Source organism: Onthophagus taurus, chromosome 1, assembly GCF_036711975.1.
Source record: "Onthophagus taurus isolate NC chromosome 1, IU_Otau_3.0, whole genome shotgun sequence".
NCBI classification, from domain to species: domain Eukaryota; kingdom Metazoa; phylum Arthropoda; class Insecta; order Coleoptera; family Scarabaeidae; genus Onthophagus; species Onthophagus taurus.
Window position 1 is genome coordinate 23,270,712 of NC_091966.1, and position 17,129 is coordinate 23,287,840.

A 17,129-nucleotide genomic window follows, 5' to 3' on the forward strand; every position below is an offset into this window, starting at 1 on the left:
TTCGTGTGATAATTATTGATACGTTATCGCTGTCATTGAACGACTGACGTAAAGGTTCCGTTGCGCCATCTTCAAAAAAATATTATAACCTAATTAAGTATAAAAATTATCATTCAAGTTCTTTATGATTTACTTGCTAGAGGGCGCCGCTTAAAATAATGATGATGACAAAATATAATAAAGATATCTCTAAAAGTGTCTATGGAAGCAATTGTCGATATCAAATTAGAAATAGAAAGGTTAACTGTAGTATCAAAGGAAAAGGTTGAAGGTTCTTAGAATATTATCTATTCGTTTTTTTAAGAATAAACTAAACAGCAACATCTATTTCTAGGACGCTTCTACATAAGGAAAAAATTCTCCGTCCTTGTGTAAATGTTTCTATATATAGTGAATGATGGACTGCCTATACACAAATAATTTTAGCAAATAAAATTCGAATACATATTTATTTATTATAATTTATAAATTTAGAGAAGTACAAAGTTCGTTATAATAATGGGGTCATCCACGATTTTTTTTTATTATATTTTCTGAAAGTTTGTATAAAAATATATAATCTGTTTTTTATTTAAATCAATTGTCATTGCCAAATTTTTATAAAAAAACGGTCTGTACCACCCTAGATACCATATTCTATGACCACGCTTTATAATATTTTCCATTAAATAATAAGTAAGGTTGTGTATATTCTAAACGAAGTTGTCACTGATTGTCACTTTAAAGACGAAGCCACTAATCTCTCGTCACTTGGCTAATATCTACGTTTTGAAATTAAAACTCGTGAGCAATATATTAAGATAACATAATTAAGTGCTATAATTAAAATTTGAATATTGTTTAAAAGAATCTGAGTCTTGCGCTAGTTGGATGATGACAGGAGGTAAATCAGTTATTAATGAATTTCCCATTAATGTTGTCCAATCTTTTTTAATTAGTTCTTCACAGTAGCGAACACTATTTGACCACATCTCCGGAGTGTAATGACCAAGAGCTTTTTGCCAAGTCTCCTTGACACGACAGATTAATTAATTCATCACGTGAAGCTTTATCACATATATATTTTAAATTCGTATTTGGTGTCTCCGTCTGTACTTCTTCACAATACCTAATTATAGTTCTTTTCGCGTTTAGACAGTTGACATCCCGTTCCACCCTTTCTTAACATTTTTATGGTAGATTTAGCAGCAAAAAAATTATATGAAAATTGTTTTTTAATCAATCTTAACAAATTTGATAGACAGTGGTGGCACACAATTAAAGTAAAAGTCACGGCATGCGCTTTTACTTTCAATACCAACTTGACGACACTTTGACAATTGATTTAAATAAAAAACAGATTATAGTTACCGTTATTTTCTTTTGAATATTTTCGAACAAAATCATTGTTAAAAAAATTGCTGAAAATTTATATACCCATTTGCGCTTTTAAAATTCCCGCGTTGATGACGTACGTATCCACCTTTGCGTCCCCTGCTCCCCGCTCAAATAGGAGGAAGAGATGAACGTCATTTAGGGTGTATTGAAAAGAGATAGAGTATTTGTAGGTTATGTTTATTATGTTTTGTTCCAAGGTCTATAGAACATAAGGTTACCCAATACCGATTCTCCTCCTCTGAGAGGCAAGGTGGGTCAGTGACGTAGCTGGTTCTATGAACAACACAACACCACCTATACTGTGGTACAGTCTATATAAAATATTTAAACCTCGCATCGTGTTGTCACGTATAGGCACATGTATAGGCTATCTTTTATTCTGACTGTATCGAACCAGTGACGTCAATTTGCGGGGTAATAATCGATACTACAGAGGCATAGGGAATGAGGTAACCTTATGTTCTATAAACCTTGGTTTTGTTCCAAGGTTTATAGAACATAAGGTTACCTCATTCCCTATGCCTCTGTAGCACAGATGACCAGATGCTTAACTTATACCGCTCTCATTTGGACCTCATATTCTATCTCTCTCTAGAGAATTGAAACTGTGTAGATGGCGGTAGTGTAGTCGATCGATAAATACGAGCGGGAATTTGAATGCTAGTTTAAATAAAAATCTCATTACTCTTTAAATTTTTTTTAATAATAAGTTCCAAAAAATCAAAAATTGTCATCTCAAAACTTGAACAAGTTTTAAGATGAAAACAGTGATTTTTTTGGACTTGTTATTAAAAAAAACTAACAAAAAATTATTAAATAAAAATGCAAACTTCAGAAGAAGAAATCTATGTATATTTATAGACAAAAATTTACAACTATAAATTTTTAAATATTTAATCGTTTTCATGGCAAAAGGGTGCGTTTTTGTACAATGGTAAAGCATTTGCTTCAAGGCTAGAGGAAAACCCATGAAAAACTCTAGCATACCATAAGTCAAATAAACTTCTAGACAAATTTAGGAATACGAATTGTTATTGTAAACAACAGATTTAAGACAGCCAGAATAAAAAAATACTACAGAGCAACTAAAATTACAAGTATTACAGCGAAAATGAGCAGTACACAGTATTAGTGATAAAATGTTGTTTTAGTTATAAAATAATTATTGTTTCCGAATTAACAATTGATATAAAACTTTAATATTTCTTTTTATTTGTTTCTGTTCCTATCAATTAAAATGCAAAAATATTTGAAACTTAATTAATGCTTTATTATTATTACTATAACTTAAAGTTAATCTAATATTAAAGTGAGCGAAACAATAACAAACCTAGCAAAATTTATCAGCACTAAAACAAAACAAAAGGAACAGGATTCATGTAACATGCTTTAGTCTTAGTCATAGTTTTAAGTTCTTAGTTCATCATTTATCATAATCATGGTTTGCATTGCTTTAACTATAATCACAACTAAGACTTAAATATATTGCCTTAATTCATGATTAGATAATTGGAAAGTAAACATTATTACCTTTAAAAACCTGAGTAAAATATTCTGGTTTGTTTAACATATCTCTCAGTAATGTGGTTTTATTTTCATAATTCTTCTTAAGTCTCCAGATCTGTTTCTCTTTGTTCTTTAAAATTCTTATTCAACATAAAACTTTCCATTGTAAAATGATTATTGCAAATTGTCATTCGGCTAGAATATATGTTTTCTACAGGAACACCAAGGCACTCATTCTATGATCGCTGTCTAAAATATCAAAGTAAATTTTCATTTAGTACAAAAAATCTATCTAACTTAAATTTATAAATGTACTTATTGGTATTTAATGGAAATCAAAATAACTTGACCACTTCCTCTACCGAACGTCCGCAAATGTAGCAAATCCTATCCATTTTGGTCCTTACTTTACCACCAAAAACCAACTAATTCTAAGATAACAAAGTATGACAATAAAACTAAGGAAAACTAAATTATGCAAACAAATAAACTGCTAAACAAATCTATAATCAAACGATACAGATTTGTTTAGTAGTTTATATAATCAAACGATAAACACGCAAAACTGCACAATAATTAAACAAAACACAGAAAGTTCGTTAGTTCTGACAGAACTGGACGTAACTGTGGGATTTACAGATTTACTACTTAAAATACATAGCGCCATCTATTGCTTTCTCTTAACTCTACGAGTTAAAAATTTTGAAATAAGTGGTGCCATCTATTGGTTTGTTTAAATACTACTGTAACGCGACAATTGCGCCATCTACACAGTTTCAATTTATGTGAGAGAGAAAGTACCATACGCATTTTTCATTTGTTGAACAAGGATAGATAGGAGTGCCAATTTATTAGCCGGAGTCCGGCCTCTGTATACTCTGTGCTCTGTAGCATTGAGGTCTTATATATAATCTAGAGTGCGTATGCTGTTGCCCCCACCACGCCTAAAATGAAGCCAGAAAGGTCGCCATGTTAGATGTACCAACTTAGCGGGAAATTCGAAATTCTTATATATACTTATGCAAGAATTTACATTATTATAAACTGGAAAGACAGAAAATGATAACCAAAACAAAACATAAATTTTTTATTGATAAATAATTATTAATTATATAATATTTTAAAAGAACTTAATAATTTTTAGCCATAACCCTTATACTTAACATAAACTAAGAAGAAAATATTTAAAGCAATTCCGATTGATCACGTTAACCTTTGCTTATAAATAATTGTTAGTTTATTTAAAAAAAAACTGAACAGTCCTTAATAATAAACTTTACTTGAACTTCAATTGAAGACCTCGGTGCAAGAAGGGAATAGCTCCATTTATCAAGAGAAGGAGTTGTCCCCTTCTTATATCGAGGTCTTCAATTGTTATTCCAAGTCAAGTAACCAGAAACATTTTATGGACTGTTGTAAATAATCGTCCAACCTACCAAATTATAAAAAACATATGTGAAACGAAAAGAATTCGAAAACTTTCATCAAAAATCAAATTTTAATAAAAATAACAATATGTTTATGAGAATTGTGAGGTTATAATTGTAGGTACAATAGAGACTTGAAACTATAGCTAAGTTCAGGTCGGTACATCCAACATGTCTGACTTTCTGATTACCCCCACCACCACCACATACGCTCTCTAGATTATATATAAGACCTCAATGGTCAAAGGTATTGGGTAACCTCAAGGTTTGTAAAGCGTATTGTACCAGGTTGGCCAGACTCAACCTTTTCAATGAACGAAAATATTCCCCCCCTTAGATGCCCTCATCGTGACGTCACCAGATCCAGCCGTTATACGATTTCTGTTTTTTTCATTGTTATTTCGGTTATTTTATATTATAAAATCGTTTTTTTGTTTATTACTGGTTTTTATTGTTGAAAATTTATAATTAGTATTAAGAAACTTTTCAATAATTTCAATACCAAGGTAATTATTTACAGATAAGCTATATGATTTATTATAACCCCATATCAAAATTTGTAATTTTAGATGCCCTTTTCATGTGAGATTAAAAATTGTCGTTCGAATTATGTTGTATCAACAGTTGTTGGTTTAAATATATCGTTTGATTTAAATTAACTTTTTAAATGAAAAGTATGAATCGTTAAAAAAATCAAATGTGTTTAAAAGAAAAATCAATAAAATTAAACAAATGTTGAATAAAAAATAAAACAGACCAAAATAAAGACTTAACTTTTTGCTCTGTTTATATCAAAAAAGGTTCGTAGTCTACTCCGACTCGGATCTCCAGATCTGGTGACGTCATCCCCCCCTTCACTCTTCAAATCGAGTTTTTCCATCTCTGGCCAACCTGGTACAATACGCTTTACAAACCTTGGGTAACCTTATGTTCTATAGACCTTGGTTTTGTTCATGGATGTAATAGAGACACTCTATTACATCCATAGTTTTGTTTTTACACTGACACACCGCAAGCGCTATCTAATGGCATTGTCTTTAAATATTATAGTCTGCCAGCTGATTTAGTTCGATTTCTGATGCCTAGATGGGGTGCTACCATATATATACTATCTCCTATATCGCTGACTCCCTATCTAAGCAATGAGTGGCGAGCGTTTCCATCAAAAGCAGACGGAATGATATATGTTTTGTCTTTGTCGTGCCCCCATGTCGTGAAGGTGCTTGCGCGAATCGTAAATTTTAAAGAGTTTGAAGTGTTTCGCGCGTATTTTATGCAGCTTTGAAATGCAATTATTGTAGATAATTGACTTTAATTATAAATTATCATAGATGCATCAAATAAATTAGAATATATGTACTTTTGTGTGAAATTGATGTTGAATATTGCTTTAAATATCAACTTTATGTAGGTTGTTCATTAAACATTATATTCTTTAAAATTAAATTAATACATATATACATAGTAATTATTAAAAATGTGTACCAAAATATAGTTATTAATTTTTAACATAATTTGTGAGCATACGCCCTTTAATGAAGTTGTTACATTAATTAAAGATATAAAATATGTACTTAGGGTACTTACTATTTAATCTACATAATATTCTATCATAAAATTTTCATCATATCGAAGTAATTATTAATTAAATTTTTAAGAAAAATGTTTCAAGAAAAGGAGGGCTTTGAATTCTTTTTTATTACACTGAGATCTTTCCTTCTACCTGCTCAACCAATTTTTAGGTCCCAAAAATATCTCCCCTACTCTTTTTCTTTTTTATTTTACTTTTAACAAATTTTCTTCACTTTCTTAACAAATAATAATTACATTTTAAATTGCTTAGTCCTAAAATATGTTAATAATTATGTTATTATACACATGAAACCTATAATATACATAACTAAATATTTAGATTTTAGGTTATGTTTATGTCAAACATTTATTTGGTGTTTTATAAACATCAAGGCTGCTATTAATTTTTAATTTACCGTCCAATAAGATAAAAGCGTACTCACCACGTGTTCACGCATGTCTCTTGAGTAGACGGGGGCACGACAGAGACAGATATATATATATCTGCACTCTAGTGTTTACACTCTTTTGCTGCCTTAGTCAGCGATATAGAAGATAGTATATATATGGCCCATTCATTTAATTTTACTACACAAATACTACGTTGTTACTTGGGTGCCTATAGTATATGTATATTAATTTAAAACTATTTCTAACAACTTTTCTCCCTTATTGGTTGAATACATTTTCAAGTGGGAGTTGTTGACAAAACGCAAATTAAATTTTAGTTTTTGCTTTAATATTCCTGTTTGATCTGAGCGTTTTGAGTCGTTTCTTACTTTACGAAGTAGTTTTTATCGTGAGTATTCTTTTTATTGCGGAAATTAGCATGTCTATAACGACTTGCGCTAGTGTGTTATGTGGAAGAACCCGCCGCAATTCTCCTGGGTTGCGAATGTTTCGTTTTCCCGCGTCCGATAAGGAAAGATGTGAAAAATGGATCGAGAATTCCGGTAAGATTTTAATTTTTAAGGTGCAGATAAATCTTTAATTACGATATTAAGTAATTTTTAAGTGGGGAGTATATTTATATTTCATTACTACTATATTAAAAAAAATCACACAAAGTATGATTTATTTGTTTAAATTAGGAAACTCCCCCCTTAAAGTCTTCAACTCTTAACTATTTAAGTAATAAAATTAAACTGGAATGTTATCTATTGACTATTTAACATTCAAATGCATTTAAACATGTTATTCAAAATTTAATAAGATCAGATAAAATTACTATTTACTAAAACTTTCTATTTTCACTTTAGGAAATTTGGATTTACTAAGTTTATCTCCAAAGTCCTTAGGTAAACGATCAATTTGTGAATATCATTTTCAAGCACAGGATATTTTTAATAAAAAATTATCAAATTATGCCATTCTTTTACCTTACACCGATGCTTGTCCAACGGAAATTGATGGAAACGAACCATTAACATACAGTGACCAACCATCAACATCCAAAACTAGATCTCCAAACTCAATGACATTACAAGAGGTTAGATTCCTTACACCTACCAAAAATATTGAAACAAGTGATAGTGGTCCTGATAAATTACCACTAATGGATATTTCCAATTTTCCTACACCGCCTTCACATAAAAGGAAAAGGGAAGAACTGAAGCGAGCAAAAAAGTTAAAGTCAAACTTTCCAATTCCTCGCGAATTGAAACAGTTACCAACATTCAGTAGATCGCTATGTTCGATGCAACTGTATCATAAAAAAATGAAACCATTCACTATTGATGAGAAAGCTACCGCTATATCATTATATTATAAATCACCCTCAGTGTATAAATTCATGAGGGAAAGAGGTGTGATTCTACCATCACCTTCAATAATAAGAAAATGGTTATCTCAGTACAATATGAAAACGGGATATAACAAAGGTATATACAAACAGTTAAAAATTAAATTTGATACTATGAGTGGTAAAGATAAGGAATGTACACTTACCTTTGATGAGATGAGTATTAAAGAAAAATTAGAATATTGTAAGAAGACTGGAAGCCATCTATACGGCTTTGAGGATCTTGGGGAACTGGGAAGAAAGCCAATTGCGGCTAAACATGCTTTAGTATTATTAATTAGAGGTGTATATTGTAATTGGCAAGCCCCATTATCGTTTTATTTAACATCAAGTGGGGTGGGCGGTAAAGATTTAAAAAAAATTATTTGTCACACTTTAACGATGTTAAAAAAAATAAACGTTAAACCTATTGGTATTATTTGCGACCAAGCTACGACGAACCAAAAACTATACAAACTTTTAAAAGTAACAATAAATAAACCCTATTTTTTTGTGGACAAAAGAAAATATTTTGCTATATTTGATCCGCCTCACTTATTAAAGAGTTTGCGAAATAATTTGCTTAGCGGAGATTTTATATGGAAGGAAAAAAGAATTTCATTTAATGATATAAGAAAGCTGTTTGATTTAGACCAACAAAGCGACACTGGGAAAGCTTTAATAAAAATAAATGAACAGCATATAAACCCAAATACATTTCAAAAAATGAGCGTAAAATTAGCTGCACAATTATTTAGCCATAGTGTGTCCGCTGCAATGCAAACAGCTATCGACACTAAAGAATTAAGCACGAATACTTGTTCAACAACAGCGGAATTTATAGAAATAGTGGATAATGCCTTTGATGCATTGAACAGCAGAAATTTACAAGATAAAAAACCTTGTAAAAGGGCATTATCAGAGGCAAATAACGAAGCTTTTGCAGCTTTAAATAAAATGGCTGAGGCAATGAAGTCGATTAAAAAAATAAGTAAAAATGTAATGAAAACCACCCCAAGTTTTGATGGATGGCAGTTAACTATAACTTCAATAAAACAAATTTTCGAAACACAGCAACGAAAGAGGTATAAATTTCTTCTAACATTCAGGCTAAATCAGGACATCCTCGAAAATCTATTTTCTATATACCGTCAACGTGGAGGATATAATAAAAATCCCACTGTACGGACATTTAAGGCAGCATTTAAAAGTAATTTAGTTCATAATTTATTAAAAGCTCCAAAAACAGGTAATTGTGAACCACTGCCAATGGAAAGACTACTAGACAACAATGAAATGTTGAAAAGTGACGAATCCTCTATTAGCACTTCAGAAGAAGAACCTTCACAAGAAAATGAACTATTTAATTTCGAAAAGAACTTGGAATCATGTGCAATAAATTGTTTTGCTGGGTTTATAAACCAAAAATGTATTAAAAAATTTGATTGCAATTATTGCAAAACAAAATTATTGTCTAAAGAAGATTTGATTGAAGACAGAGACATTTTGTTATTTTACAAAAACTATAATATAGATAATCCACCATCATTAAAGAAACCATCCGATTTGCAATACATCTTTGGAAAAATTGCTATGACGGAATTTAATAAACATTTTCCAAGTCATGTTTGCGAAAAGAATTTATTGCAAAAGTTGTGTAAAAAAATTGAGAGGGCAGTACTACATATTATACCAGGCTGGTATAAAAGATGTAAAGCCCATAAAATCTTTATGCTTCACCTTATTGTAAGAACTTTAATCCATAAAAGATGTGGCTTATTAACCTCCAATCGCAACTATCGATCGGTAAAAAAAAATACAAAGTTGGCGATATTAAAACATATATAAGGTTTGTTGTAGATCACATATAAAAAATATAAAAAAATTAATATGTTTTTTTTTACTTTTTTGCGGTTCCAAGTGCCGTAAATTTATTCGAGGAAAGTTCAACCCCAAATCTGTGCCCACATTTAAGTTGTTTATAAGAATATTTTTTTCTTTTTTTGTACTTTAAAGATTATATCTCGATAAAGAACAAGATCGATAGCTCCCGATGAAAAAAAGGACGTTTAGGTAGGTATACGACCGGTACGCTTAGCGTTAAATTTGCCTCTGACGTTAATAGAAGCTTAATAGAAGATATTGAAAATATCAAATTAATAATCTAAAAATATTAATTTATCACATATTCATTGCTTATTCTTTTAAGAATCCAAAAGTATAAATAAAAGAATTGTTGGTGAGAATCATATATATACTATCTCCTATATCGCTGACTAAGGCAGCAAAAGAGTGTAAACACTAGAGTGCAGATATATATATATCTGTCTCTGTCGTGCCCCCGTCTACTCAAGAGACATGCGTGAACACGTGGTAAGTACGCTTTTATCTTATTGGACGGTGAATTAAAAATTAATAGCAGCTGATGACCTTGATGTTTATAAATCACCAAATAAATGTTTGACATAAACATAAACATAACCTAAAATCTAAATATTTAGTTATGTATATTATAGGTTTCATGTGTATAATAACATGATTATTAACATATTTTAGGACTAAGCAATTTAAAATGTAATTATTATTTGTTAAGAAAGTGAAGAAAATTTGTTAAAAGATATTTTTGGGGCCTAAAAATTGGTTGAGCAGGTAGAAGAAAAGATCTCAGTGTAATAAAATAGAATTCAAAGCCCTCCTTTTCTTGAAACATTTTTCTTAAAAATTTAATTAATAATTACATCGATATGATGAAAATTTTATGATAGAATATTATGTACACTAAATAGTAAGTACTCTAAGTACATATTTTATATCTTTTCCGTCGACCGTGTATTTATATGATTTATAAATGTATACAAAATCATTCATTAATGACACCTATTAATAAACGATTTTCTATTAATAAACGATTTTAAGAAAGTCCGACCGAACTAAATAGTAGTCAATTTAATAAATATTCTCCAATGAAATTTGTAATACCGACCCAACCGACCACTATATCTATTCGGTAAGACTACAAAAATAAATTATGACACATTAAAAGTGAGGTTATTTTGCCAGTGACAGAATTGGGAGATTTTTCAACGATGGATTTTCTCTATTTTGTTGAAAAGACGGTCAACGGAAAAATATTGTAACTAACTCGTATATTAAAATGCGATTAATTATCTCAATAATTAACGCGTTCGCTTCGCTTCGCTCGCTCACGCGTTAAAATATCTCAATAATTAATCGCCTTCATTAATAGACTTGTTGGTTAAATAACTATTAATTAATGTAACAACTTCATTAAAGGGCGTGAACTCACAAATTATGTTAAAAATTAATAACTATATTTTGGTACATATTTTTAATAATTACTATGTATATATGTATTAATTTAATTTTAAAGAATATAATATTTAATGAACAACCTACATAAAGTTGATATTTAAAGCAATATTCAACACAATTTCACACAAAAGTACATATATTCTAATTTATTTGATGCATCTACGATAATTTATAATTAAAGTCAATTGTCTACAATAATAGCATATCAAAGCTGTATAAAATACGCGCGAAACACTTCAAACTCTTTAAAATTTACGATTCGCGCAAGCGCCTTGGCGACATGGGGGCAAATCTAAATATTTAGTTATGTATATTATAGGTTTCATGTGTATAATAACATAATTATTAAAATATTTTAGGACTAAGCAATTTAAAATGTAATTATTATTTGTTAAGAAAGTGAAGAAAATTTGTTAAAAGTAAAGAATATAATGTTTAATGAACAACCTACATAAAGTTGATATTTAAAGCAATATTCCACGTCAATTTCACACAAAAGTACATATATTCTAATTTATTTGATGCATCTACGATAATTTATAATTAAAGTACGCGCGAAACACTTCAAACTCTTTAAAATTTACGATTCGCGCAAGCGCCTTCGCGACGTGGGGGCCTACAAAGACAAAACATATATCATTCCGTCTGCTTTTGATGGAAATGCTCGCCACTCATTGCTTAGATAGGGAGTCAGCGATATAGGAGATAGTATATATATGGAGTCAGCGATATAGGAGATAGTATATATATAGTGAGAATTTAATCATTAGGCAACTAACATTACATTATTCATTCATAATGATTAGTTACAACAAAATACTCAGTTCGGCAGCACCATACAGACCATAATATCTCGGATAAGAACCATATTTTACAGAGTGTTGGCAGACTATACTATTTAAAGACAATGCTAATGGACAATTTAACTTGTTTTAGGCAGTGCGGTTCCTACGTCACAGAAAAGTCGCGAAATTATTTCGTTTGAATATTTGCTATTTTTCACTTCAAATTACGCAAAATATAAAATTGATAAAAATATTTCTTTTACTTTATGTTCATGCATATACTTGCATATATCGTTTGACGTACAAATTTTCTCTAAATTTAATAAGTGTGTATGACCCCATTGTATGAAAAAAAGTTGAAGTTTATACAGGTGTCCGGAAATTGCGTCTATATATCTAAAGAAGTGATTCTACATCAAAAATCATGAAGAAAAGTTTGTATAAAGTCCGGTCCAAAAATACTTCCTAAGGGCGCTAGAGCCCTTTAAAGCAGGGGTGTGGAGTCAGAGTCGGAGTTCGGAGTCGTGGAGTCTGTGAATTTGTGAGGTGTCGGAGTCGGAGTCGTCTTTAATCAATTTAGGAATGTGGAGTCGGAATCGGAGTCGACTATAATTAATCCGACTCCGACCTCGACTTCTTAACTTAAATAAATAGAGAAGATATAAAAACACAAACAAAAGAAATAATACAAACATAATTACACACGACTAAATACTAATTGATACACAATATTTATTAAATGTAATGTTTTTATAAAATATTTTTAAACACAAAATAAAATAAATATTAATTATAAATTACTGAACGTTAGTTCGTAAAAATAGTATAGCTTCTAAAATGTCATCTTTGAGTGATGCTCTCAGATCAGATTTTATTATTTTCAATGCGGAAAATAACCGTTCCACACTGACTTGCGTTGGTGGCAAAGCGGTTACAGCCCATGCACTATTTTGAACTATTTTGGGATATTTTGGAATAGCTTCTTTTACAGTTAATTTACTATATCTGTTAAATCTCTCCACCAATGTTAATGCATTTTCAAAATTTTGTTTGAATAATGCAACATCATTATCAGATAAATCTGATTTTAAATGAGGTTTCTTGTTTTATTTTCTTCGTCGTCTAAAAATTGTTCAAAATCATTTGTATTTTCAAGAATTTCAATAATGCTCTGATTTTGTTTTGTTTCTGTAATAGTTTGAGACTCACATAACCCAGCAACTTTCTTATCTTCTAAGTTGTTATTAAACATTCTTAATCCAACTGTATAAAAAGATTTTCTACCTCTTATCATCTATTCCTCTGAAAGTAATATTCGATAAATAGGATCAATGTATATTGCTGCCAGAAGAATATCGTTATCTAACAGGAGACTTTCTCTGCGAATCATAGAACTTCTAATCCCTTCTGCTATCGGTCCTTCAATTTTAGAAAGATTAAAAATTAAATTTTTCCACTCCTTTAAAAATGCACCTGGAGTTAAATCTGCCGATTGCAATTGTACGGTTACAATGTGGGGTTGGCGTAATAATGTTTCCAATTCCATAATTTGGATCCACATATCTTCGGTCAACACAATGTCAGGATGAACCAAATCCGATATGAATGGTTTCAACTCCAAAAAACGCTTAATCATTACAAATGTACTACCCCATCGTGTAGGTTGATCAATAATTGCTCCTTTCCCTGCTTTCCGTTTAAGTAAGCCATCAATTTACGGATTCCGTAATATTACTACAATATTTCGTATTTTGCCAATCAATTGTGTTGCATAAACCTCTTTTAAATCATCTCTTATTGCGAGCTGTAAAGTATGAGCAGCACAGCGCATGTGATTTATTTTGTGTTGACTAGCAAGTGCAATATATTCCGTTTCTTCCGTTTCTAAATCAATTACAATTTCTTCGTCATCAACATTGTCTTCGTTACTTTTATGATTTTGGAGTGATTCATCTAGATTTAATTTATCAATAGTCGTCTTCATATTGCTAGCATTATCTGTCACAATACTTAAAATTTGTTGGAATTTAATGTCATATTCACGTAAAACGTCAATTATTAGTGTTTTTAAAAAATCACTACCATGTTGAGCTTTTGTATCTTTAACTGCAATTGTATTTATACATATTTTATCGTTATCGTCCACGAATTGCACGTTAATACCAAAATAATTTGTCCCTTTTTTAAATGTATTAATTTTGATTCCAATTTGTTTTTAAGCGATAGTTTTTTAATATTTGCTGCGTTTATTATTAGTGTTCTTATGTTTTCTCTTCCTAATTGTACATCAAGTTTTTTAGCAATTTCTCCATTTAATTGCAAAAAGGCTGTACTTTCAAAGAATGACAAAGGCACAGAGTTTTGTACAACCCTGTTGATTATGCATTCTTTGAACGTTTCTTGTGTCATTGTTATTATTATTTTATCACTTTTAAAATATTTGGATATCGGATATTGAAGAGGACTTGCAGAACGTTTTAAAACCTTTGCTTCTTGTATGTTATTTTTGTTTTCATTAATCGTTTTTGATAAGTTGATATGATGACGGTCTATATGGCGTTTTAAATTAAAAGCTCTTGTAGGAGTATTTTTTGAGTCATTGGTGGTAAACGCGCTTATTTCTGTTCCACAAATAGCGTCACTAGTAGCGCCACTAGCGCCATCCATAATGCATGTCACTTGGCAAATATAATGTTTTTTATCGTCTGTCAATTCGAAATATTTGTATATTTCCGATTTAGCTCTTTCCTTTTGTGACACTTCAATGACTGGGAAAAAATCATTGATAACTATAACTTTTTTGCTTTAGACAGAGTGATCCGCGTCCGTTGTTAATGGACAACAGAGCAGCAGTGATCTCTTTATGTATCTATCGTCTTTGCCCTTTGGACATACATGCTGTACAAAAAAGTATTTTTAATATAGCGTGTTTCAAAACATGTGTCGGAAAATAAAGGGTGGGATTTCTTGCCTAATTGTAAGAAAAAAAGTTCCCATTAAACATGGTTCCACAAACGCACCCTTTCCGAGAATCATGTTTTGAAAGACCTTGTATATTTACTTTTTATAATTTTGAAATTTTTATTGTTATTATTTATCATTCAGAAAAGTAAGGAAAAATTAACAATGAAGGTAAATACTTGAAACATAATCATTGCTATGCTAAATAAATAAATTAACTAAAAACATCCTTTTTATGTAAAATTTAATGCTTTTTCAGATGCATAACTTCCACAGACCTGTATCTCCTAAATTAGCGACATTGATATAAAAGTATCAAGTATATTGGTTAAATCGTAATAACATAAAGAATTCACTATGTCTCTTTATTAGCAAACTTCTGCGCAACCCGGCCCGGAACTGTATTATCGAGTCGTTAGTAAATATACGTACCACTGGATGGCGCCCGTTTTACCGTTCAATGTACCGAATTTTGAATTTTTCCGCTAAATAAAAAATTCAGTAAGTCGGAGTCGAATTAACAAGAAATTGAGGAGTCGGAGTCGTATTAAAACAAACAAAAAATCAGGAGTCGGAGTCGAAGCAAAAAAAAAATTAGGAGTCGGATGCCGAGTCGGAGTCGCTGTATTTTTGCGACGACTCCACACCCCTGCTTTAAAGATGGCACTCAAAAAGCTTTTTTAGCGTTATCTCAAAAACGGCAAAGTTTAGAATGCCAAAATTTGGTGTACAGGGATATTTTGGAAAATCGAAAATTTTGTAACATAACACGACAAATTATTGATATCTATTTAAACCTCTGTGAATGTTGTGCGTTGAAGAAGAAAGCAAAATGAAAACGACCTGTCGTGAAACCAATGGTGATATCTTAATTCAATTCACGATGTCAAGTAAGTAAATAAATTTGTAATCATATTTTGCTTTTTAACTCAATTAACTTAACTACCCATGAATCATCAAAATCATCCCGCATTTTAATTAATTAATTTACTTCATTCCTGATGGTCATCCATGGAAAATACTACCCGTATAGGATTGCCTCGGACACCGCCCAACTGCTGAAGCTACTTTGTGTTGAAGTGCGCGTTAATTAATACTGATTAATCGAAGTTAACGTGAAACACGCGGTCGGGAAAATGTTTATGTATGTAAGTGCCGTAAACGCTAACCGATTTTGATTATTATATTTTTGTAATTTTCCACATAAATAAGGGTATCTTTTGAATTATGTTATAAATTTTTCCGATAATTATTTTTAATTAATTGTTAATTACTCCGCTATTCCTTAATCAATTTAATCCGCTCAAAAAAGGGATTTAGTTAATTTTGTACCCCGCATCCGATAGCGCCGTTAAAATTTTGCTATTGTCATTAATTAGCCCCCCACATTATAATTTAGTTTTGATAACTTGTTTTAATACGATCCCTCACTCGGAAAAATCCAGTTTTCACCCCGAACAAGTATAAATAGCCGGTCAAAATTTCATTTTCAATCAGTCTTCAACTGTCAGGATCAGTCTTCAACTGTCTCGATCAGTCTTCGACCGTTCTGGATTAGTCTTCGACATTCTTCAAGAGTTTTCAGCCGTCATCAACCGTCTTCAAGAAGTTCGCCAGACTTCACCGAAAAATCTCCGAGTTTTGGAAATAACCGAGTTTCATCGTAAGTTTGTTTTTGGTCTTACAATTGTGGGACTTTGATTTTATTTTGTGAAATAAATTTTCATCCAATCTCCCGACCGGGTGTTGCTGCGGGTTTTCCGCAACACTCTCCCGACCTGGTATTGCTGCGAGTTTTCCGCAATACTTTCCCCGACCTGGTGTTGCTGCGAGTTTTCCGCAACACTTTCCCGACCTGGTATTGCTGCGAGTTTTCCGCAATACTTTCCCCGACCTCGTGTTGCTGCTAGTTTTCCGCAACACTCTCCCGACCTGGTGTTGCTGCGAGTTTTCCGCAACATCTTCCCGACCTGGTGCTATCGCGAGTTTTCCGTAGCACTTCATCCAGACCAATTATTCCCTTATGAATAATTATTTCAATTACGTCCGAAGTACGAGTCCCACAAGATTGCACTAGGCCAGACATTTACCGATTATATATTTAAATAAAGATTTTTTTTTACCTTCCTCCGTAAACCCCGATGATTTTATTTCTTAATTTATGAACCGCATGTTTTTATTTTTCTTCACCCTGTCTCAAGCACCCTGAATCTCCGACTGTAACCCCCAAAAGCTACTTGGAGGCGAAAGAGTTCCTTAACTCTCTAAACATAAGGTGGCGCCCGAGACCGTTAACATCCCGACAATATAAAAGGGCACCAAGACACAACGTGTTTTGAGTAAACTTTTTGGCGTACACAATGCGCAAAACTGGTTAATTTCGGCTAT

At 31.4% G+C, this 17,129-nt stretch overlaps 1 long non-coding RNA gene across 1 annotated transcript; it reads right to left on the reverse strand.

Moving 5' to 3' along the window:
• Positions 1-2,207: 2,207 nt before the first annotated feature.
• LOC111417301 (uncharacterized) lies at positions 2,208-3,767 on the reverse strand. The gene is made up of 2 exons (XR_011641352.1): positions 3,199-3,767; positions 2,208-3,132 (listed from the first exon to the last, which is right to left on the reverse strand). It is a non-coding gene; the product is annotated as an uncharacterized lncRNA (long non-coding RNA).
• Between the last annotated feature and the right edge of the window lie 13,362 nt (positions 3,768-17,129).